This window comes from Drosophila melanogaster, chromosome 3R (assembly GCF_000001215.4).
Source record: "Drosophila melanogaster chromosome 3R".
Taxonomy (NCBI): Eukaryota; Metazoa; Arthropoda; class Insecta; order Diptera; family Drosophilidae; genus Drosophila; species Drosophila melanogaster.
The window spans coordinates 6,406,825-6,432,896 of NT_033777.3; the positions used below are offsets into that span (position 1 = coordinate 6,406,825).

The following is a 26,072-nucleotide window of genomic DNA, read 5'->3' on the forward strand; positions in this document are numbered from 1 at the left end:
ACCCGTTAGGGATTCTCCGTTTCCCTTTTGTGTTTTTGTTTCTTTCTTTCGCTGGAACATAACGGACGTGTCGTTGCGTCGTCTTCCTCGTCGCGCGCGTGTGTGTGTGGTGTATGTGTGTACTGAAACATTTTGGGGTCGTAGCAAATCGGAGAAAAATTCTTAATTATACAATACAATACTCGTGCTTGTTCTCGCAGCGAATCGAAGTGATCCAATTGTGAGATTTGGCTGCAAAGGAAGAATACGAAAAGTTAGCTAAATTACGTGAGTAGCCAGAGTGTGAGTGTGTGAGCCAGAGCGAGGCGGCAAATCAGTATGGCGTGAAAGAGCTGCAAAATGTAATTTGCTGTGAATACCTCTGTGTGTTCGTGCCTGTGTTTAGTGTGCATGTGTGCTAAAACAAATGCCTAAATTGCAACAAAGAAAATTGTATGAAATATACGAAGCGAAGAGCAGAGCGAAAGCGACGATGAAAAAGAGGCTGCTGCTTGAAAAATAAGAAGAGGTGGAGGAGCAAGAAGAAGAGCAGCAGCAGCCGTCGCGAGTTTTTTACACGCGTGTGTTAGTGTGCATACAATTGTGTATGAAAAAGAATAAAAGCTAATCTAAAGTGTCAAACGTAATCTTGTATATCTCCGTGTTTCTTGCAGCGCTTGACAACGAAATTTATATTACATAGTAAATGCGAAATACAACAAAGGTTAATCATATTGCTTAATCAGAGTACTGCGGTTTCAAACGTCTTCGTCTTCCCCATCTTCTAAACTGGAATGCAACCAACACCAAACAACCAAAACCCACAACAACAACAACAAGATCGAATGGAGTAAAACAGAAACCAAGAACCTTTAAAGAGAGCAGTGAGAGAGAGGCGTCGGCTAACGGCTAATCAATTGACAAAGCGCAAAGAGAGAGGGAGAAGAAGCAGAGCGCTGAGTGCGCGAAATGTGAGTAATATATTTTAAACCGAACGCGAAATAAGAACTTAAATCAGCGAAGAACTCTTCTGAAAATGTGTAATATTAACGGCGGTGTGTTCACTGGTCCTACTGTTTGCCTCTCCGATAAGAGCGGAAGTGTAATATTATACTCAGACGTTGTGAAAAGTCAAACGTATTTATTTATCGGTTTCCCATGTGCCGGATACTCCGCAATCTGGGCCAGTTAATTATAACGTGTGGGAAGACAGTGGGCGCTCGCCCTTAGACAAGTGTCATATAAGGGCTATAAATTTAAAGTGGATATTTTATAAGCAGTCGTTTGACAACTATGTTTATTTGCTTCAAGCTCACAAGTATTAAACGCAGTGTTTAGAACAGATTTTGCAGATTTTAAACAACGTAAAAATTTTTTTGACACGGTCACAACGTAACTTTGTGTCAAATTAATAAATATAAGATCTTAGTTTGTCAGAATGTTGTAAACATTGTTGTTTTTAAATGATTAAACTGGTTAAAAATGATTTCTCATTTTGTCTACTAATATGATTAGTAACAAGGTTTTCAACTAAAATGCTCATGTACTGACTGAATTATGATGAGAAATGGGTTGCTAATGAATAAACATTGCCATTTAAATAGTCATGCGAGTTCCAACAGGGCTCACTAATTTACCAGTGATTTCTGTGATTTTGGTTACGTCCATAAAAAGTTTTAAATGCTGTCAGTGGTAGCAAACACAATCCAATTAAAGGAACATGCAAGACCCGAAAATAGGAAAAGTGCCAAAAGCTAAGTTAGAGGGGTTTTTTCTTGTTGATTACAGGCAAAAGGATCGAAAACCAAAAACCAATTATTAACAACTAGTTGAACCGGCTAAACATTTGTATTTGTATGCATGTATGTGCATACATATGCATGTAGATTTATGCCTAGAGGGGTTTGGGAAACATGCGTGCCATTTGGCTACTTCGACCATTTATCCTGACCGCAAGTTTTCTGTCAATTAAAAGTTGTTGCAACAGCATCGACTGACTTTTGTCATTCACCTATGTAACTTTTTTTTGCTAACTCAAAAAGCGACCAAATGGGATAATAAACGAAATATGCACTAGTCAAATTCCCAATAAGCTTATCTATTTTCGAAACGATTTCGTCTCTGATTTGACTTGAAAATTTCAACGTTGTCTAAAAATGTTACGAAATAATAGCAATTAAAAACAATATTAATAGTACACGCGTATTTATTCCAAATAGTGTGTATTACAAATCACTGTTACTCTGTTAAGAAGTTACATTTCTCCCTCAGCACCCCAGTTAACTTTAAGAATTGTTTAACTCTTGCATACTTGTGTTTTTACATCTTTTTCGAGTCTCTCGGTTCACTGTACTTCGATTGTTGTTTTGGTTGCCGCTGCTGCATTGAATACACACGCACACATAGTCGCAAGTAAGAAAAACAGGCATCTTTGCTTCCCACTTTATCTCCTGAGTTTGTTGTTGTTTTACTTTGTTGTTGCCATTGCACTTCGCTCTCCACTTCGCCTACTGTTTCTTCCTCGTTTTCTAGCCCGCTTCTTGCTCCTCTTCTTCTTCCTCATGGCAGCTTTTGATGCCTGAATATGTACATATGTGGGTATGTAAAGAAGAGATACCGTTGCCAGCTCATGCTTCTGTGTATTGGTAACGTTTTTTCTGTTTGGGTGCTTTTCTTGTCTTGCTGCTTCCCTCTTATCTTCCGCTTCTCTTCCTGGTTGATTCTTCTTCTTTCATAGATTACGATGTTGCTTTTTGGCGCTGTTTCTATAGTCATCAAAAGAAAACTAATTTTTTGCTATTACAAATCAATTTCGATCGGTAGAAACTAAAAACTAAAAGCCAGCATGTGTTCAGAAAACGAATTAATATTATTTTGAAACCAGAAAACTTACTTTTCACATTGTTCGATTATAAAAATATCCTATGAACAATTTCGGTTGCCTGTGTCACGGCGTACACTCACACTAATGCGAATTGGCTGTGTATCTATGTGAGACAGAAATAGTTGCATTTTGGAGGTCTGCACTTTCATGGCGGAAACTCGAAAGCGAAACAATGCCATAAATACAACAAACACACACACACACACACTCACGGTCGCCGAAACTAAAATAGATAAACAAATTCGGAAAGGAACAAGGAAAAACTTTTACAGAATGCGAGTGCAGAGGGAATTCGTGAATAAAGATGAGGGGATTCTGTGGGGGGAGTAGCCTGCTGAAAAATGCTGTTCACTGTTTAGAATTTAAACTTAAATTTAGAACAAAAAGTTCGAGAGCAGCTGGCGGAAAATCGGGAAAGTTACATAAATACATACATATATACACGGGAGAAATCGAATATGAAGGATACATAAATATTTAAAATGTTGCAGGCAAAGAAGAAGCTCCAACGATTAACTTTACATCTTTTGTATGCACGTCGTGCGCTTCGATCTTGTTTATTCCTCTCTCTTTTTATTTGTCTATCTCTGCCCCTTTCCACGTGTGTGTATAGTGCTTTTTTGACAGTTGAATGAACCCAAGCATTTATTAAAAAAAGAAAAACAAAAAACTAAATAAAAGCTATCACATACAATAACAAACAGAAAGAGCATGCAAGATAAACGAAAAAAGCTACAGTTGAGGATAATGCTGTAGTTGTACTTGGATACAGTTGGGAAAAGCAGATGGAGACAAGAAAATGATTAACCCATTTGTTTGAGACATTTCATTGTAATTTAGTAAAATAAATATTCAGCATTACTGATACTGCATTTTTCCCCAGATTGATCCCCACAATATTATTCTTTTAATTGGCCGTTTCCCTAAAATGTATTTAAAATGTTTTAGCTTGCTTTGAAATGGAGTTTAACCCGTGTATTATATTTATACAGTTGTTCATTTGAATTCAAGGTTAAACATTACGGAAATTTACGTTCGCTGTGTTTGTCAATCAATTCAATTACATTTTTGACTACGCACTTATTTTGTTGACCTCAGTTGTAGATAGATAGTGAGAGGAAGCAGGGCAGATAGAGAGGGAATGAGAGCGAGGTAAAGACGAAAAAGCGAGATAGAGAGACCTCACCAGTCAAGCCACAAAAAGTAATTTTGTGTTTGAGCTAGCAAAAAAGAGAAAAACAAAAACAAACTGCGTACAGGCCTTTCAATAAATGGCGGCATGGTCGGTGGAATGGGTTGAAGAGAGGGTGAAAAGAGGAGCCCCCTCTGAGGTGTTGGTGTGGAAGGGGGGAGGGAGAGAGAGGAATTGGGGTCCACAGCCAGACAGTAAATGAAGTTTACGTGGAGTTGTTGGCCGGCAATGTTTGCTAGCTTTATTTGTTTTGTTTGCCTCTCTTATTTTCTTTGTTTGGTGCCGTGCAGCTTTTATTTTATTTTTATTGTTCAGATACGCTGGATATGCAACTTTGTATGGGACAATAGATACAGGGAATCGGTTTCTGGTCACTGAAATAGCACAAAATGGAAACTTTGCGCATTTTTGGAATGGCAATTTGACTAAAAGAATTTAAGAATTTAAAAATATGACATAGTTTTGATTATTTAAAAGGATATCATTTAAAATTACTGTATTATTTAACTATAAAGATGGTAACTGAGTTAAGTGCAAACTACTTACAATGCTAAATTTAAAGAATTTAATATTGGGATGGCCATAATCGCCTGTCCACGAAATACATAAATGTGAAAATGATTTTTTCTTTGAAATTTCAGAGATAGATTATTATGGTTTCGCTTCAAGACCTCTTCGTGCGCTGTTGCCAGTTTTCAGTTTCTGTATGTGCCCAAAGCCTAATGTATTTTCACTCTCCTTTGAAGTGGTTTTTCGAGATTGGATGTGGGTGGATTTTTTAAGTTTTTTGAGTATGCATAGTTTGGGGCAGAGGGACGTGGAGAGATCCTCATTGATTCTTCATGGTTGCAATGGGATTATTGTGGTCTTTGGTCTCACCGGAACGTCACACAAACACAATTCATTCATCGAATGTGGGCTCCAATCAGTTATATAAATTGAGGTCGTTCTTTGGCCTCTTCATTCCCTTTTCCAATTTTTCGTGCTGATTCGTCGTTTAATGGGCTTCGCTTAAAATCGAATGAGCCTGGGACACACAAGCTTATATATATCTATATATAATATATATGCATGTACATTGAAACCCCCTTTTGGTTCGTTGGCAATTTTTTGGCGCTGTTTTTCCAGCACGCATGACGCGCGCGTTTTTCGTGCTGCTCCAGTTTAAGCTTTAATTTTTCGCTTGGCACATAAATCGATAAATGTTTGCTTAAATCTTTTCCTTTTTTCCTTCCTACGGCTCCATCGGCCACACCTTGTGCATTTGCAGGATGCGAACAGCGTATTGCTTTTTGTTTTCCGCCTTTGTTGTTTCGCTCCAGATTTCCCTGCTGCCTCATTTTCCACTGTGGCAGCAGCTGCCAACGAAAAGGCAAAACAGCATAACATGTGTTTGAAAGCGAAGCCAAGACAAACTGGCACCGCCTGTCAGAGTGAATAAGTTTTTTTTTTTTTTTAAAAAAAAAGCAAAAAATAAGGGTCCGATGGATCCTTCTAGGGTTAAGACGAAAATTCAAGAAGGCGGCAGCTAAGAAAACTAATAAAATGACTTCTGCTGTTGTCTGCCAAAAAAGGTTTACCAATTCCCTATCGTAGGGCTACTTCGGATTTGGTACTTCAGTCATATTCAATTACTAAGCTTAAAATTTATACCGAAATATGTATAGCAAATTCGAAATTATTTGAGAAAAAATGAAAGGTTTTCTTTACTTTAAGTACTGCTTATTTAAATATTTCGCGAACTGGCAAATGTCTGTATACTTTTATACATATGTACCTTTATATATTTATTTATAGAGCGCTAACAAATACTTATGTTAATATTGATACATATAGTGATAATTATAGTAATAATTAAATATAATTTATTCAGGGTATATAAATGTCTGCCTAAACGAGAATAAAAAATATTTTTGACTTCTTTGTTGATGTTTTTACTTCTCTTCTCATATAGCCAAAAAAAAAAAAGCTGCAAAACTTGTGTATTTTCCTTAGCTTTTCCTATTCCTTGCAAACACGTTCGAGCTTCTTTGGCTTCCATTTGGAGCCGTAATCTTTGATCAAATGGCGTGATTGACTGATTTATCAAGAATTTTGGCATGTGCCTCCGTGTCAGAGCAGGCTGTTGCCCATTTCTTATTTGTTTGCAGTGTGTACAAGTGATGAGGATTGGAATGGCACCAAAAGAAAATATATCTTTTGATGTAAAATTCGAACTATGATCAATTAAACTTAAGCTAGAAGCACAAGTTCACGTTGTATGAACACCAATATAAATCGTTGACACTTTAAATCGCAACATTGTTTCTTTAAGTTGGTCCCTCAACTGTTGGATAATTCCATCAAATGTTGACAAATTACATTTTCTTTGGGTTTTGCCGATTCAAAGACCAATCCCATAGATAAACAAGATGGATGTCAGCGAAAAACAACCATAATTAGTAGTAAGGAGGATTGGGAGGGAATAAAATGGAATAGATAAGGAATCCTTAGGAAAACTTTGCCCTTTTCTAGCCGTGGCATAAAATTACATTATTTCTTTCATTCACGGCTCTGTGGCACGATGAGAAGTACAGATAGGTAAAAGTTTCTGGCAGATACACTGCTATTGCTTTCCAGCCTTCAACCAAGTTTTTGTATCTATTGGTGTTTGGTTGTAGCCAAGATAATACATTCGACTTTCGCACAAAATGAAATGGCCTTGAAATTGCAAGTACTAACCCTATCCTATACCATTTACCTTTGAACTTCTGTACCTGTTAAATTCAATAGTTTAATTATTAAATTAACTAAAACATAATTAGTCTGATAGATGTAAAATTTATTAAACAAAAAGACTAATAATAATAATAGCTAATCTTAAAAAAAGTTCCTATGTTTTTCCATCTCCATATCGATTCGCTATTATTTTGCTCGCCACTGTGTATCTTTGAGGTGCTTCGGCATCCGTTGCTGTGGATAGATAGATGGACTTACTTAGCTGCTGCCGTTATGCTAAAATGCCATAAACATAAACAAGGCACACACATGTACTCTGTACCTCATCTGTATTCCCGGATCCCCTCAGCCTCCCCCGCCCCCTTGGGCCACATTCCTCTTACATGGCAACAGGGAAAATCGATAACAATTTACGTTGCGTTGTGTATATATACCCGGGCATATAACTTATGTATTATGTGCTCGCCGTACATGCGCAAAATTCCACAGCCAACACACACACACACACACACACACACACACACACACACACACACACACACACACACAAACACACGCATACAACTAAGTGCAACTTTTTCTCGTAGACAAAACAAAACAAAAAGCAACGAACAAAAGCTGAAAATCCAACACACCACCTACTTTGCCACCCCAAAAGGCCCACTCAAACGCCGCCCACACTTTTAACACCCCCTACTTTTTCTTCTCCGTTTTGGGCTCCTCCGTTTGCCGCTTTCCCTCCCATTTTCCCAACCTCTCTCAGTCAACGCTGTCATTATTTTCATTTTCAACTTTTTCTTGTGCCATCTAAGCCAGCAGAAAAGCACCCACTCCCCCAAACCCCACCCACCGTTCGACCTCATTCACACAGTGAAAAGCTCAGCACACTTTTCTCAATCCCCACGCCGTTCGGAAAATCCCTTTTCCCCCTAACCCCTCGTGCCCCTCTCACATGCAGCTGGCGACGCACATTTTGATAACATTTTTGATAAAAATAATGCGGCAACAACGCCCCAAGCTCAATTTTGGCTGGGATGGGGTGCCGTTGGGTGGCACTGTCTGCTGAGGAGGCAAGGTGGGTGGAGGGAGGTAGGGAGGTGGCCCTGGAGGACGGGGGAGACGTGCCAGGTCAGTGGGTGGCGGTTGGGTGGGCTGGCATCTTGTCTGCAGCTGTAGCTGTGCGTTTGTGTTTGTGTAACTAGTTTTTGCGCCCATTTTTACTTTGGCATTCTTGGCGCTGCGCTGTTGCCGCTCTTCACACACAGAAAGAAATCTTGCATTTAAATATATAGATTCTTTATAATAAAAATGTTATTTTTGATCACATTTAGCTAGTAGACTTTTTAAGAGATAGTAAATAAACTAAATGATGAATAATGAATATTGATGAATAATGAATATTACCTAAACAGTTCTGATTGTAATAGGTTTATGATTATGCATTACAAAGTAATGAAAAGTTTATTTATTTATTTATTCAGAACTAGAATTGTTTTTATAGCCTTTTTGTAAATAGTAAGCTTGAAAATTAGCTTGCCGAATTATTCTGTGTGGATTCTGGAATTATTTCTGTGTGCACAAGCTCCATTCTCTAAAGGCTTTTCGTATAAGCCATCTTGCTCTTGTTCACTTTGATGCTGATAATTTAATTCATTGAATATGAAGATAAATTGCGAGGGCTTCGTTTTCTCCAGGCCAGCATTTTGTTGAAATTTAAATTACTTCAAGTTTGCATAACTTGTATTATGGCTAACATGGCTTGTAACATGGCTAGTTAAGTTATTGCTGGCTTAGCTTCTATTCTGCCCGCCAGTTTAGATATTAAAGCCCAAAGTCAAATGTTTGCAACTTCTCGTGATACTTTGTGGCGATAACATAGCGAAAAGGCCAACAGGATGAAATACGAGCGAGATTGTAGACAACATCCTAATGGCCAATTAGATGGCTTAAATTGTGATAGCTTATCCGTGAAAATGAAACTTCGACTTAGCTAAAGTTAAATTTAAGAACGATTTGATTTGATTTAAATGGGAAATGATGTATTGTCCAATCTGCAGACCCATTATTTTAAAGCAATTAATTGTGATGCCTTTAAAGAGAATCAAATTTAATAACCATGTTCATGGCTTTCCACTTAAAATTCAATATATTAAAGTTCTTGCCTTAACATTTAACTTGAAGCACACTTGTAAAATGGAAAAGGACGACGAATAAGGAAAATTTGCCACGCCCATCTCTTTCCATTTGCTGGATCACATTACAAATAACAAGAAGGGCCATCTCGAGCCCAATTCCCAAGACACCGCCACCCCCTCCATCCTTTAACATTGACATTTTCACATTAATTGAATGCAAAATCAACTTAAACAAAGAAAAGAAAATCAAATAACGGGAAACTGCCCTGACGTCCTTGCCAAAAGCTTCAGGGAAATTTAAATGCAGACGCCATTTTCTATTAGTCCACACATTAAATTTGATGGCTCGCCTTCTTATTTCACAGCACAATATCCTGCCAGGACAGCCGCACCCACGACACCCTCGTATCCGCTCCCAAAAAAGTTTTTGCGAGCCCAAAATAAAAGCAGGCGAAACAGAAGCCGCTGCTCCTTGCTCCTGGCTCCTCCAGCTGCTCCGTTTCAGCCACTTCGTCCTTTTGGCCATCTTCGTCCTTCTGCCGCTGACAGCGCCCAAAATCAGGCAGACACGAAGAAAGCGAAATGGAGAGTGAGCAGGGAGCATCTCCCCATTGTACAGTTCGGGACAAGTTTATAGAGCTTCTAAGCCGTGACTTGGTCCATTGATGTGGTAAAGTGCATACATACTTTCAGTAAGTGGCACATGGCATTACTTCATATACACATTGGAATACTGAATGAATTTCGACACTGGTAATGAACTAGTAGTGCTAGTAACTTGACCTCGGCTGTGCAACAAAGGGCCCACAACCTCTAAGGGCTCTACTTTTTCAGCTGCTGCTTTGCAATTTGAAATATTTTGCCAGGCACCGCCCAAAAAAGTTTCTTCGGGATTTAGGGGAGGTGGTGATGAGGGGATGGTCGTTGAGGGAGTAACTCCGCAAAATGATTATTTTTCATGCTTTCTCATTTCGTTTTACTGCCTCCGTTCGCACACATACACACACACACATACACACACACACACACATACACACACACACACACACACACACACACACACACACACACACACACACACTGTTACCAAAAAGCTAAGGAGGAGAGCGGCAACCCCATCCGACCCGGGGGTCCTGGCTAACATAGTAGGGGAGCTATTCCCAAAGCAGACCACACTATGGAGGCCAACAGAGGCAGCCCCTGCCCCAGATTTTCCGTGCGTCACAGAACTTGAAGTCGCCGAGGCAGCCAAGCGCATCAAACCCAACAAAGCCCCTGGACTAGATGGTATTCCTGGAGCTGTTATAAAAGCAGTGGCGCTGGGTAGACCTGAAATCTTCAGGGCCACCTTCCAGCAATGCCTTCTGGACGGAATCTTCCCAACAAGATGGAAAAGCCAGAAGCTAGTCCTGTTGCCGAAAGGCAAGGGACCAGCACATGCTGCAAACAGCTACCGCCCTCTATGCCTACTGGATATAGTAGGAAAACTGTTCGAACGTATCCTGTATACCAGAATAGAGGCAATCACCGAGAGCATTAACGGCCTGGGAAGCCATCAATATGGCTTCCGGAAAGGTAAGAGCACTCTGGACGCTCTTTCGGCCGTTTGTAACATCGCCAAGACCGCTATTTCTGGTGATAGATGGTTAGGGGGCAGGAAGGAATACTGCGCAATTGTGACTCTGGACGTAAGGAACGCTTTCAACACCGCCAGATGGCCCGTAATCCTCGCGGCCATGTACCGTATGGGGATCCCGGAGTACCTAAGGATAGTCGTTGGCAGCTACTTTAGGGACCGGGTCCTATGGTACGATACGGAAGATGGCCCAAAAAGATACCGAGTTTCGGCAGGTGTTCCCCAAGGATCGGTACTTGGACCAATCCTATGGAACATTATGTACGATGGGATCTTGGGCATCAACAGGCCCGTAGGAGTAGAGCTGCATTGTTTTGCTGACGATGTGGCAATCACAGCTGTCTCGAAAACAATCGCAGGGTTGGAAGACAAATGCAACTCTACGATCGGTGCTGCCATCAGCTGGCTCGAGAAAGCCGGGCTAGCAATAGCGGCTCACAAGACCGAAGCAGTCCTACTAAGCAGCAGGAAAAAGGTGGAGAACATGCTGGTCTCCGTCAAGGGTACACAGGTGACCTCTCAAGAGTCCCTAAAGTACCTGGGGGTAATGATAGATCGCAGACTATCGTTCAAGGACCACGCGAGCCACGCCAGCAAGAAGGCAGCAATCACAGCCTCTTCGTTGGCGAGGCTTATGCCCAACGTCGGAGGCCCAAGACACCCGGCCAGGAAACTGCTGGTGTCAGTAGCAAAGGCTTCGCTACTATACGCTGCACCAGTCTGGAGCAATGCCACTGGCAGGGTCTCATACCTGAAAGGAGCTCGTTCGGTGCTACGGTCAATGTCCCTGAGGCTCATTAGAGGTTTCAGGACCATATCCGAAGACGCGGCGCTAGCGCTGGCAGGCCTGCCGCCGATTGATCTGGAGATCAAGGCTCTCAGCCTAATGCGGAGTGGCGCTTCCAGGCAAGAGGCACACGAGTGGCTATTAGGTGAATGGCAGAGTAGATGGCAAACGTCGCGACGGGGGAGGTGGACTTATCAGCTCATCCCAGAGATGACGGTTTGGGCAGAGTGCCAACACAAATGCTTGGACTACCACCTAACCCAGTTCCTCACGGACCATGGCTGCTTCCGGGCCTATCTACTCCGGTTCCGTCACGTAGAGTCAGCCCAATGCTTGTTCTGCGTCGACGGTGAAGAAACAGCAGAACATGTGCTAATGCACTGCTCCAGGTTCACGGCGGAGAGAGAGCAGCTAAAGACGCTGTCAGGTTCCCCGTTCAGCCCTAGTGGCTTGTTCGCGGCTATGCTGGCGAACAGGGGGGCTTGGGAGCGGGGACACAGCATTATCATTAATATGATGAAGCGTGTCCGATCAGACGAGATGGCCAACAGAGTGGATGTCTAAGCCCAAACTGGTGTCCTGGGTGACGGCGGGCGAAGAATTCATCCTCAGCGTCCCCGGCTCGTCGTAAAAGGCGACTAAAGGGTGGAAGGAGGAGCCCCCATGGACTACACTGAAGGAAGGGAGTGCGACCTGGCCTCACATCCTGCTCACCGAAGTCATACCTTGACTGGCAGTCCCGGTGAGCGAGCAAGGACTGTAGAGCACGCGGAGGTTTTTGTTTTAGTACGTAGGCATAATTCCAATAGGGCTTATGAATCGTGCATGCCACCTACGGACAGTAGGTGGTATCTTTAGAAGATTTTAATTTTCCTACCGTAAGTCAAATAATAAAAAAAAAAAAAAAAAAAAAAACACACACACACACACACACACACACAAAGTCAAACACACTCTCGCGCAGTCGGAAACTTTCACAATAATGCTGCCTTGGGGGTTGCTGTCGCTGCCAGCAGAACGAACACCACCCAACCCCGGACGGCCACCCACCACCCACCAAAGGAGGCAGAAGAAGGAGCGGTCGCCTCACGTGCGCTGCCTTCGGCAGCAGCGACGTCGACAGCGGCATCAGCATTGTCTGCCCTTGATTTTATCGATTTTGCACCGCCCCACCCCTCGCCCTTTGGCCTTTTTCGGCTGTTGGCAGCGACGTTAGCGCCAATCGAATACTAGTGCTGCCCACTGTGGATTACCACGTAAGTCCGCGGGATAAGATTCCATTAAATCGGCAGATGGTAAGCACACATGCTTTATTTTTTCGAGCGTTTTGGTGTTTTTCAAAGTTTCAATTCCTCACACGTTTGTAAGTTAAACAAATGTGTGAACAACTGGTTTTTTTAAACACAGCCAAAAGTGGAAATTCAATATTAGTATGATTTTAGATAAGCAAGATAATTCCAATACTTTACTCTTAAATTTTAGGTAATTCATTTGGAAGGGCAGAATTGTATAAAATTTGTGCCGTGTTTCAAATAGTAATTGTATTATTTTGTTTATGTTGTCTAAGCATTAGCAATAAAACTTTCTCAGTACTAGATGGATACTAATTTTAATTAGTTAAGATAATGAAAAAATTAATGACAATTGAGCAGCACTTCAGTTACTGCGAATATAAAATCCAAAAATAGCCAAATACATATAATCCTTGAATTTAGCCAGATTTGTCCGAAAGATAGCTAAACTTGCCACACATTCATTCATTCGCTCGGTGCGTCCTTCTCTGTCCCTCATGCTCGGGCATCTCTTTCCTACACACATAAAAGTGGCGCACAGAGGCTAAGCTTTTTGCGAGTGTTTTTGTGTATTCCCCGGCCGGCTCTTTCTCTCTGCCTTTCTCCGCTTCTGACAGTCTCGCTCTTCCTTTCTCTTCCTCTCTGTTTTGTATATTATGTGCCTGGCTTGTATTTTATGTGCTGACTGCCGCCTGTTTCGTTATTTATGGCATTTAACCCCACACGGACGGCGGTGGATGTGCCACCCACCTCCCAACCACCCAGCCACTCACTGAAATTGCTTTATTCAACCCGATACACAGACACACACTCACGCATTTACATGCGGCTAGTGAGTATGTGTGTGTGCTTTAATCTTTTGCCGGCAAAAATGCTTTGCAGCGTTTTAAATTCATGGCGCTATCGACCATTTTTGGTGCATTTAAGTTTTCAAATTTTTCCGTTTAAGTGACCAACGCCCTCGTTTCCTCCACTGTCTCGCTCTCGCTCTCACTCTGTGTCTGCCTCGCTCTCTCACTTTCTGAATGCAAAATGTTGTCGGAGGTCCGGTCTAAATGGCTTTTGCAATTAATTTTCAAATGCTTTGCTAGTTTTATTTGGTTTAAAGTAAATACATATGTATATACAATGCAGGTGCAGGTGCATTTTGTGTGTGTTTTTCTAGCCAGTCTGTTTAATTTATAGCTATTGTGTGTTAAAGTGAGCCAATCAATTGGGAAATGGAATAGTTAAAGCGCATATTTAGCAAAATTATTAAATCTACTCAACAGTCTACCTAACTAAGCTATTTAAAATTACATTTTCTGGACTTGCATTTTATTTTTAATTCATTGTCGGTTGTATTCCTTTATTCTGTATGTAGGTCAAAATATGTCATATTTAGTGAGACTTTAATATAGTTGTTATATTATCATGAACTCTTACCCAAATTATTTAAAACGTAGCTAATAATATTTTGTCCAAGGTCAAGGATTTCTATACATTTGCTAGCAGATAGCAGATAATATAAGTTAGTTTATTAAATAAACTACTTTTTTTAAACTGAGAAAAAAAAAAGAACTTATATGTAAATTGCATTTACATCAGGCGAATTGATTGTTTATCTAGCTTCTTCCAGCCATACCCATAATTTCTTGCCTGTCTCTGATTTCCCGGGGTATTTTTGCTTATCGGATCGCAACTTTTTACCCTCTTTGAATGAGTGTGTTGCCAACCCCCCCCCCCCCCCCCCCGCCTTGTTTAGACCCGCATAAAACAAAGGCTAAGAACACAAACTGTCTACCGAACACGCCAATTTTTGACAAAGGGCTATTAACACTATTAAACGGTAAAGCCGGTAAAGACGAAGACAGGGTCTTCGGTCAGACAGAAACAGTTCTATAAGTTGGGTGTGGTTCCGGTTTTTCACCCGCCTCCCGTTAAAACTAAATGCAGCACGCCTGAGTGTAATAAAATTCGAGTCGCGTGCTTCGTTGTCATAAATATAAAACTCACAGGAAGGAAGACGCAAGTTAACCCTTCGTAAAACCCGCCCCTGACCTCCCATTCGCTGCTCATAAAATTCCAAGGTAATGTTCTTAAAGTGCACAGCACTTGAAGTCAAATGTAAACATGACAAACATGTCCTTAAACTTTTTGCACACACTTTTGCGCTAGCCGTCTCTTTCTGCTGCTGGTCTGCTGTCTCGCTCTTGGCTCAACGCAACCCAACTCAACTCAGCTGAACTCATTCATTGCATTTCATTCCACTCGACGTCGCGACTTGCCGTTGACAAGCCCTTTTTTACGCGTTTGCACTTTTATTTATGCGATAAAAATAAAGCGATAATAAATGTGGCGGGACAAAAGCGAAAAGTTATTGCACTCTACTCGTCCCGCTCACTGGTGTGGCCGTCTCTTTCTTGAGCAGCAACAGCTGTTCAACCTAAGAAAGTTACTGCAGCAAAAGTTCAATTGCCTGCCTGGCTAACCAACCCCTCCCTGCCGCACTGGAAAACCCGTTCCTCTCCGCCACTGCACTGAACTTGCATTATTTATTAGCTGTGACTGTGCTTCGTTTCCATTTTGCATGTGTTGCGTAATATCCGCCGACTCTGTTATCAAGAGACAGCAAGGGGTCAGATATAAAAGAGATGTAGAGAGGTAGGTGTAGGTCAGGTCTAAAATTACAAATCAAATTACAAATGAGGTAAAAATCGATTTAATCCCTGAACCCAATGCTTTTGCATTTGCACGTACTTCGCTAAAAAGGAAAATAAGATTTAATTTTGAAATACACAGCTTTTTTTTTATAAGTTAGGAATAACAAAAAATGTGATCAAATATCTTTCGTGTTTCGCCTCCAGATATCATCATACAAAACCATTAATTAAGTAATCAATATTTAATGAATAAACTATAAAGTTCTTCCCCGCATAAGTCAAAGTTTTGATATTTCCCTCGATTTGAATATAGAATCAGTTTAAATTGTGACAGGCGTTTCCCTTCGAGTATTTTAATGACAGCAGATATAATAATAATACCTGCATCATCGATTAATGGGCAGTTGCAAAGAGCAGCTGGATGGATTGCCACCTTTTCAATAACAAATACCGTGAATTACTCAAGCGATAAGAAGTGGATTCAGTTCAATAGAACTTGGATATACAATTACGAGTTAATTACTTACTTTCCATTTGCACATCTTTGCAACCACTGTTTAACTTTTTTTTGCTTCACGATTGTTTTTAGCTTTTGTTTTCACTGTATTTAGCAAAATCAAACGCAATGGATTGTAATTTATACGATTAAAAAGTATCAGTATGTGTATTAGAAAAACCACCTCCACGAGCGATTAATAATAATACCTGGAACTGCATCGGTATTTCTAATACTTTTTTGATATTTTGAAAATTTTCCATGCCTAAAATGATGAGTTAAATCAAACTTACGTTTAGCAAAACTTGAAGTTGAATGTATAAATGTAATTTTCGTTATATTTATTTTGTGCATTTCCCTTCCCCAAAAGTAATAATTAATTTGATCTTGGAAAACATTGTCGACTCCACCGAAGAAAAGCAAAAACGACGTCAGTGAATATTTATACTCATTTAACACATAAATAAAATCTGTGTCAAATAAACTTGGCATGTTTATGGCGCGTTCGTTCTCTTCGCATGGCAATTTTATTATTATTTTTTTTGCTGGCGCTTTTTGTCTCATACATACATTTAGGGGAAGCGAGATGGAAGGAGCGGTTGACCTGCTTTTTAAAGCGGCGCGTGATTCACGAAAGCGGTACCAAGTTCAGGTGGTATAAAAGAGCAACGAACAAGTACACAAAAATAAAACCGAAGCTAATGCGTATAAAAATTGCATTTTTACCAGCAGATGGCGCCACATTGGCTTCCGTGGGTGCGTGCAAAATGCGATAAAAATCGCTCACGAAGCATTCTGATGAAAAAAAGACGCGAAATGGGCATTCCAAAAAATTATAACAGAAACAAGAACTGACGTGTCTGTCATTCGTTGTTGCTACTATTGTAAGTTATTACGCCGGGATATAACGGTACATTGTATGCGGCTATTACAACACAGACACAAACACACACAACTCGCGTGGACAGGTGACTTGCACGTGCGAAAGAGATGGCGTTAGAGGAAACTGAAAATTTGCCACCGCCGCTTGCACTTTAATTGGAAAACATGCCAAGGCGAGAAGAAAAATTTACATAAATAAAACCAGAAAAAATTGAAGCAAGCGACGAGCAAAAAAAAATGCCAAACTAAACACGAGTGTGGCAGACAGGTTGTTGCTAAGCGTGTGTTTGTGAGTGCGGGAAAGAGGCTCAAATGAGACTCCAACTCGAAATTATTAAATTGCAGACGACGTTCCACATAGTCCGGCGGGGGCGTAGGGGGTCAACGTCGGCGCAAGGAGCGTGGACGTATAGGGGCGGCATGCAAGTTACGCACCAAACGAGCGAAGAAGGCGAGGCAGCAACCCTGAGCCAAACGCGGACGAAGCGAGAGAAAACAGGGCCGAGAAAAGGCCAAAACCGTCTGACTGAGCTGGAGTTACAGTCCTACCTGGATAAGTCTTCCACAAAAGTTATCCTTATACATTTCCCAGCTATGAATTTCATTTGATTTTTACTAAATCACAATTGTCAAATTGCAATGAGATCGGTTTTGCCTCTTTTCGTCTAATATACTATGAAGTGTCTCATGGTAATTCGTTCGCTAAGAACTTCCAATCACCGAAGTCGCACTGTGGTTCGTTGGGCTCTTAAAATGAGTGAGCGAGTGAGCAGCAGCAGCAGAAGAAGAGCAGTCCAATAGGAGCGGTTGTGGTGTGTGTGTGTGTGAGCGTGAGAAGGGTCGTTGGCCAAGCAACGGAGACAACAACAATGTTGCCAGAGAACGGGATACAGCGAAGTATGAAGAGAGATAGTCGTACAGAGAACACTGGCGATGAGCAACAAACACAGGGAGACTACGTATTTAGCCTAAGGGCATGAAATGTATTGCAGGTTTGTGTTTGTCAGTCGCTAGATGTTATTGCTGCGTTCTCTGTTGTTTTGCTGTCCTGGTGGGCTATGTATAGGCCGCGTCGCCTTTTGGTCGCCTGAAAAAAAACACGTTTCCTGCAACAACAGCAACTTCAACAACACCAACACCCCGAATAGGCAAAGCCAACAAACCCACAAAACGCAGACGGCGACGAAGGAGACGGAAAGAGACGGGCGGAAAGAGATGGTTTGTGTTGGTGTGTGGGGCAGCCTTTAAGGCCATATCAGAATGGGACTGCGAAGTCGTAGGGCTTTAAATGCCCATTATGAGCCCATTATCCAGGGCGACCAGTGAACGTTTCGACGAGGAACGTGCCAGTGGGAGTCCAAGTTCAAGCTAAATTGCAAAATACTATTTAAATACTTTTTACCCTACTGCTATATAAATTTAAAAGTTAAAACATATAAATAACAATTAAATGTGTAAATGTGCAGTTTTATGATCTCTAGAACTTCAGTTTAGGCAATCTAAAAATTGTTAAAGCAATTGGGCAAAAGAACCAAGTGAGACCTTGGAAAAATGAGTAATTACTAGTTGCCAGGGGCACTAAACCACTGCGATTAGCTCATGCGAAGTCTTCTAACCAGCGGGGAGCTGAACAAGCCCAAGTTAATAACCAAATTCCGCTGAAGTTGCAAGTTCAAAGCTGAAATTAATGTAGCCTTAAGGCAAACACGCACACTTCAGCGACGCTAATGCCAAATACTTTAAGCAATGACCTTTAAGTTCCCGCTGCCAGAGTTGAAACCGTAAAGTGGTTATAAATAATAGGTTGTCGTTGCGATAGAGAAACACCAAGGCGAAATGCATTGCATAATCGAGGCAGCGTCAACAAAAGTAGACAAGTAGAACTTGTTGTCATTTCCTTATTTAACGTGACACTTGTTAACAGCGTTTGCAGTGAATTGCATTGAAATTGAGAAGCTCTCCATCTTTTCCCTCGCCCTGCGAATGAAATGAAATGAACACCTGCGTTTGGTTTGGTTCGGTGTGGGTTTTGTTTTGGTTTTGTGAGTAGCTTTTTTCGGGCCCCACTGTGAGGTGTGTGGCGTACGTGACTATCACTCAATGCAGTTATGCTGCTATTACGTAGTCTGTGCACTCACGGACACCAACGCCAGCACAGCCACAGATACAGCTGCAGATACATCTACAGATGCAACTGCAGGCACGCACGAACGAACACCTGTCACGAACACACACTCAACTCGTTCACACAATCGGAAACCCACCGTGTAAGCGGCGTTCTAACGCACATCGCCTTACAGCACCGGGTACCATACTAGATCCTTTACTCTTTCTCAAATAAATATAGTACAGAAATTATTTATTTGTATTTTTCAGATTTTATGAGCCTTTTAACCTGTTTTTCGATTTAATCTGATATTCCTAACTCATTTTGGGCTTATTTGAAACCGTACTATGTACTTTTAAATTTTTAGTCAGGATAAAACTCTTGTAGTAAATACGAATGAGAACAATGAATGTGTATAAATGCCCCATACGTATAAATATCAAGATAAAATACACCTTGATTGCACTTTGCCATATTTATTACATAAAGAGAGATACCTTCGATTCGTGTTACACCTGGCTATCTGTGTTATTGTTCTGACCACAATTGTGGTCTCTTCTCAAGCAGCTGCAGATATTTTTGTGCTGCTGTTGTCGTTTCACTTCTCAATCGTTCCTGTCTGACGTTCTTCCTCCTTTGTTTTCCTATTGTTGCTGCGTCACGTTTTTCATATTAAAATGTTTGAAATTCTGATTGGAATTCTGCCGCTGGCGGCGGTGAGCAGAGCTGCCAACAGCTTTGTTTGTTTGCTTTACATTTTTCGTTAGTTGCGTGAGCGCTGTTGCCAAACTTCAGGCAGCAGCCAGCCACCGAATCTTGGCTTCAATTAAAACAGGTTTTCCATGAGACATTGCTCAGAAATAATCATGATCGGAATGATAGCCCCTCCCCTCCCCCTTCCTGTCTGCTCTCCTCTCCGTCTTACATGGGGCTTCACTTGTTGTGTCTGTTTTTTTTTTTTGTTTTCATTATTATTATTATTGTTAAATATGTTCACTGACCTTTGCCGAATTACCAGTTTCTTTTTTGCGTAGAACGTACTTTTGTTGATCGCGTATGGCTGATTTTTGGCTCGAAAAAGTTTTGTATTCAAATTAAATACATAAACAAGTCGGCATATTTTCTTTGTGCTCATATATACACACACTGTGAATCGAGAGGTCGACCTTCAACTTGATTTTTAATTAAGTTCGGTTCAATGAACTGAAACTGTCAACGTCTGCTCTGCTGTATGTTTATTTTAATGTTTCCTTTTGGGCGGAATGCAAACACAAATGTTTTGCAAACAAATTATTTTTCTTTGTTGTTTTTTGGTGGTGTGTTTTTGGTAAAGGCATGCATAAAAAATACATTAAATAATTAAAATGAACTAAAAACAAGAAACTTAGCCTCCGATTAATGTATATACCAACTGCAATATTAAAAAGAGTTTGTTTTTACTGTTCAAGAATATATACATAAGCTTCATATGGAAACTTCTGACTGATATCAATATCAATATATCCTCTGCAAGGGTACAATAGAAATACCTAATCTCTACTGCTTCGAAGATTTTGCCAAATTTCAGTAAGAAATTTAGTTACAGCTTCACTCGCCTTAATACTTTCTACACTATGCTTTCGTTTTACCTATCGTAACTCATCGCGACTTGCAGCTTCCCATTCAATAGTTGTGTGTGCTAGCCATATTTCATGAAATTTAATCGCTTTTCTCAACTTACTTTGTACCTAGCCTTCCTCCATTTAACTTTTTTTTCAGCGAACATTTCTTTTACTTTAGTTTATGGCTTTTTCTCTGGCGTTTCACCATAAATTTTCAGCCTCAACCTCAAACAACAAATTTTTTTCAATTTATATTTTTTACCATATTTCATCTGACGTTCCTCCCGGAAACACCAGCCCCTTTTCTTTACACACATTTATTTTGTTCTGTCACCAGGCGGCAACAACAGCAAATGTTTCAAGAGCGCTGCCATACCACCCACTCACCCACTTCTGGTCTGGAACTCCAGACCATCAGGTTCCCTAACACAAACCCTGAGTACAGAATTCATGCTCTAACTCAACCCGAACCACCCAACAATTTTAGACAGATTTTATTACGGCGCTTTTGCTACTTATCCGGAAATACTCGTCGCACTCTTTCCACATCCGTGCACAGAGAACAAAGAAGCAGCGTAAAATCATCGATATTATTTTAAAGAATTAAGAATTCTGTTGAATTTTGCATGATATTGGTTTCTAGTTAAGGTGATTGCTTACTTGTTGTATAGTTTAATTTCTTACTATTTAAAGATAACAAATATTCGCGGGATATTGTATATTTACACTTTTCTCTCTGCACTGGCATTAGAGCATTGCACCTCGACCATCCCCTTGGGGACAACAGCGAAGTCGCTGTCATTCCTTCCTGGCTGGCAACCCTTGTGGCAGGTTCTTCTGCTACACACACCATGGAAAATTGTTGCACTCCTGCCGCTTGCCCAGGAAAAACCCCGACCCGCACGCCGCTCAGCCACCCCGTGGGTCAGCATTGTTCGGCTTTTCCCATATAAATTTCATCAGTAGTTTGGGCAACCACCGACCTGACAAACGCTACCCAGGAAGGATGTTTCAATTTCTATTTTGTTTTATATATTTTTGCTCCGTCGTTCGCTCCATTTTTATCGGTCGTTTGAGCTTCTGAAAATGGCAGGGCAACCCTGTCTGTGCTTGGAATGGAGAAAATTGGCAACATCGCTTTCTATTCTTGGGTTTTCATTCAACTCTGCCCGTTGGCCCTTTAGATTTTGTTGTTCTCCATCTGGGAGTGTGTATGTTGTCGCTGTTCTTTTGATTTGGGTTGGGTTGTTGGTTTTCTTTTCTTATACTTTTTGTTGGTTTTTTTTTTGTCGTTTCTGCCTCACGTCGTTATTTCGCTCTACATTATTTTCTTTTAAGTCTGTAATTTAGACAGGCTTTTCTCTTATTTATTTAAGGCGTTCTGCAATTTCCTTTGAGTTCCCTGTTGTATTTTCAACATGTTTTAGTAATGTTATTGGGCCCAACGGTTACTTTTGGGTTTGCGTTTCGCTTTGATGGAGTTGACTATATTGTTGTGTGTGTTACGTGCATTGGAACTTTCCTTTCAAATGTAAAAAAAAAAAACAAAAAACAAAAAAAACAATGCAATCGTTTACACTTTTATGGAGCCACACAAATTTCGATTGAATTTGTTGAGCTATATAAAACATAACTAGTGCACCAAACACAAATATATTTCACTTTGGAATTTTCCAGCACACATGTGAAACACTGTTTTTCGGTAAACAAAGCACGAGAATTGCTCGTTATCTTTAAAAGCCCTCCAGCATTCGGACAGTTTTCAATTAGTTAGTTATTCTCCCTTGCTTTGATTTCATATATTTTTTCCTGTTCCAGATATGTCTAATTCGCATCTACTATCTTGTTCCCGACATATTAGATGGACATTTCTTTTTGCGTTTTTATAGCTTTTAACAATTGAAGCCTGCAGGCGATGAGTTTTAATTACTGACCCATTTCCAGTTGTTTCCTCCTACGTTGCGCTGTTGCCACATTTCACTTTAATACGTTGAATGTTTAAATGCAGCAAAATTGGTTAAATGGCATTATACAAATATTTGTAAGTAAACGCGAATTGTTGATTGGTTTTTTTATTACTGCTCATATATTTATCAATTGGATTGAAAGCAATGGCAAAATTGAATATGATCATAAAAAAATAGTTTCTTATACTTGCTCCCTTACCAAAAAGTTTAAAAAACTAAAGTTGAATTTGAGTTAGGTTTTTGTCAGTTAAAGTTAGTTAAAAGTATAATAAAAATGTGTTGATTCCTTGTAGATTTTTATTTGTCTGTTAATATGTAAAGCATTTATAGAAATATATTTCTTTTAAAATACAGTCTTATGTTTTTGAAATAATTTCAATTATTTAAAATATGACCTACTTTATTTTCGCTTTAACTTTGAACTAAGTCGACTGCTTAATTTAAGGAGGGAAATATTGATATTTACTTTGTGCTCGTGTTGGGTTTGGTATGGAGTTCGTAATTATGCAAATTTACATTAACATAACCTACTAACTAAGCACGCAATTGAAACAAATGCAAACGACTGCCGCCCACAAATCCGCGTGCCCGCCGCCCCCTTCCACTTGCAGAAATAGTTGACCTCGTTTTCTAGGGGCTTTGGCTTGCACACACTTTTACTGCAATTTTATTTTTTATACTTTCCTGCTTCGCTGGCTTATTTTTTTTATTTTATTTTATTTTTTTATTTATTTATTTTTTTTTTTGTGAATTAACCGAGAAGTTTTTGTTGAGGCGCCGCCTGGCGGTCTGCAGCTGTAGCTTTTATTGCTCTACCGGCGTTGAACTCATTTTGCATTTTGCATGCATTTCTGTGTTTCTTGTTTTTTGCTGCTCTGGGATGGCAACTCTGTCGCTGTTTTGGTTTTTCCGAGTGGGCGGAAAATGGGTTGGCCTACATTTGCCCTCTCCGATGCTTTTATTTTGCTTCTCTCCCGCTCCATGTTGTTTGCGAACCTTTTGAAAATTGCGGCAGGTGCATTTTTTCCGCTTTTATTTCGCCAAAGCGGCATTCAGCTAGTGCATTTTCTTTCCACATTTTCCACTGCCTTTTCTTTCTTCCTTCTCCGCCGTCGCCCCTTTCCATCCATCTTTTTCCAGTGCTCTTCGTCGCATTCATTCACAGTAACCAAGGCAGACAGCTAGAGTGCGAAAGAGAGAGCGCGCCAGCTTTGTTTTATTTTCCACGTCCTTGTGCCAAAAACAACAACAGGAATGGGGTGGGTGAGTTGGTGGGTGGTTGGTTGACTGGTTGGGTTGGTGGGTGCGGTGTTTGCTTTGGGGGAAACTCTTGGAAAAAATCAATAAAGCAATTAATGCCAAACGAGTGGCAGGCTCTACCAATTTCCACCTACCCACGGAATCGGAATGGGAACGAGAATCAGAGAATCGCCAGCAGAGCAACCCTGTGCGGAAAAATAAACACGATGATGACGTTCTCGATGGCGAACGTTGGACGGCAAGAGGTCGGGCGGTCGAGGAGAGAACCATAGCCATAAACAGAAGCAGAAGCCAGGGCATAAAAGACGACTAGTCGACAGTCGTCTGTGTTAATAAACCACCGCCCCATGACCACCAAGAGCGGCACCATCCCGTCATCAGTTCCACGTACTCTTCTGCCCAATGCGAACCCAAACCACCCGCATTCCCAACTCTTACTACTTGCATGCCCTTCGAATGGCGGCTGCCACATAAAATTAAATTTAATTTAGTTAATTGAGGCTTTTATTAATCAGGGGAAGTCATTAATCTCTATTAGCTACATACACCTATTTAGAGAATAAATCGAAAAATATAGCTCAGAATTTCAAATAGATAAAAATATTATAATCGGTTGACAGTAAGCGAAATTTGTGTATGATTACCCAACAAATTATTAATTTAAGTAATCATAAAATAAGAAGAATTCTTGTCTTAGCCATTACATTATAACAACTCGGATATGCACTTTTTTTTTGTATAACTCAAACTGTTCTTGATATGGGTCTCATCACAAGCATATAGGAACATAATTTGCTGTCTTAGTTATTATTTATTTATATACTATACTTATGAATTTTAATAATATAAAAATTGAAGTGAAAACCATTTCCATTAAGTATGAACCAATACTCTTTTGCTTTGCCTTCTAGTCGAATCATCTTGAAATTACCCATTGTTATTAGCTTATGTTAGGCCTCAAGGAGTGGATGCCTCTTCCTATCGAATAAAAGTGCATGCTTGAATATGAAATTTCTAAGCGCAATTTAGCTCGAGGCTTATCTGTGTCTTGCGAACATCGTTGATTAAACTTTATTATTTAAGGGCCCAATCGGGGGGATCATGTTGTTAATCTGCGAAGTAGATAAAAAGTGAAACCATTGATATCTGAGCATGGCACAAAGGAGATGCAACTTATTGTTTTGGATCATATTGTATACATTCCTTACTTATATAACAATATTATAATTTATAAAATATTGTACAATATTATAATATAATATAATATATAATATAATCGGTAGGTCTCTCAAAATGGCGATGGTATAATGGATTTTGTAAAGTCTTAGAACTCGCATTCCTCGAATTCCTAAACCAAAAGCCATCAATAACATATTTGTTCGCAGAACAGCCCAGTTTTGTGTTAATGTGTCTTTGATGGGTTAACTTTTCAACGGCTCTTTACGTATTTTTTGGACCCAAAGTTCGGGACACAAGTTCTCCCGCCCCCCTCCCCCTACACCACAGCATATTTTATAGATTCGGATTTATTACAGCCCATGCCTTAGTTTAGTTTAGTTATTTTTCATTATTTCCTTTGCCTTTTCATTCCCTTTAGTCATGGCTTTTGTCATTTTCCACATTTTCCGAGCGCTTGGGGATGATATTTGGGCACTGGTGATGGCTTTTCCAACTCAACCACCCGCAAAGGATGTAAAAGTCGGGTCGAAATGACTTTTGGTTGGGTCTGGGCCCAATTCCATCACCTCCTTGTTCAACTTTCTGCTTCTCATTTTTATAGCTGCGCTTTAAAATCATTTAAAGTTGAAAGTGAAGGCTTTGGTTTCGTTTTTTGAGCAAGTTTTCTTCGACAAGTGCTTTATGGTAATTCAAAATCGATTACTGCCAGAGATCTTGTCTAAATTTGTGCTCTTCCTTGGAACCTTTGTTCACCTTTGCTGGCAGGCAGAGAAAACAACTTTTGTGGGTGGGGTCGCAGTTGCTCCCTCTTTATTTTTTGTCTTTGGTTTCTTGGGGCTTTTTTTTTGTGCATTTCAAGTTCTGGGTGTGGCAGCTCCAAAATGCGTTAATGGTGTGTATTTGGGTGAAGTTTGGCAACGGTGCGAAGAGGGAATTTAAAGGTTCTTGACTGTCTTTTTCAGTTTGCTGCACGCAGCTTGAAAGTTTCTGACCAACGTTCATGACCATTCACAAAAAAGAACAGCAAAAATGTAGCTATACTTTTGAAATTATAAACATACATTAGCTATAACAGGTAGCATATGTGATTCTTAGGTTCCGTCCTTTTCAACATTATTTCCCATTTATCGACAGCTTAATATAGATATCCTCCTCACTCTATGTAAATTTAATTACAGTGCTTGCTGGCATCTCTGGCAAGTGGCTACGTAAATATTTTGCACACTGCGTTCTCGTGTCAAAAGCTCTGAACTTACTTCCCCAATTCGCCATGTGGCTTCAGATGCAGCTGCTGCTGCTGGAGAGGAAACCGCAG

The 26,072-nt window shown here is 40.3% G+C and overlaps 1 protein-coding gene and 1 long non-coding RNA gene across 6 annotated transcripts in view, besides 1 other annotated feature; one reads left to right on the plus strand and one right to left on the minus strand.

Moving 5' to 3' along the window:
• Positions 1-30: 30 nt before the first annotated feature.
• gpp (grappa) overlaps positions 31-26,072 on the plus strand; it is a 42,420-nt gene continuing 16,378 nt past the window's right edge. For 3 of the 5 annotated variants that reach the window (NM_141398.4, NM_169144.2, NM_169143.2), the window contains exons 1-2: positions 33-267; positions 654-950. The gene's annotated coding sequence lies outside the window, so the exon portion shown is untranslated. Of the gene's footprint in view, positions 951-26,072 lie in introns of all 5 variants that reach the window. The other 2 variants (NM_001275387.1, NM_169142.2) reach the window with 2 other exon arrangements.
• lncRNA:CR44017 (long non-coding RNA:CR44017) lies at positions 2,154-2,754 on the minus strand. Its single transcript, NR_073986.1, has one exon. It is a non-coding gene; the product is annotated as a long non-coding RNA:CR44017 (long non-coding RNA).
• Positions 9,990-12,240: a mobile genetic element.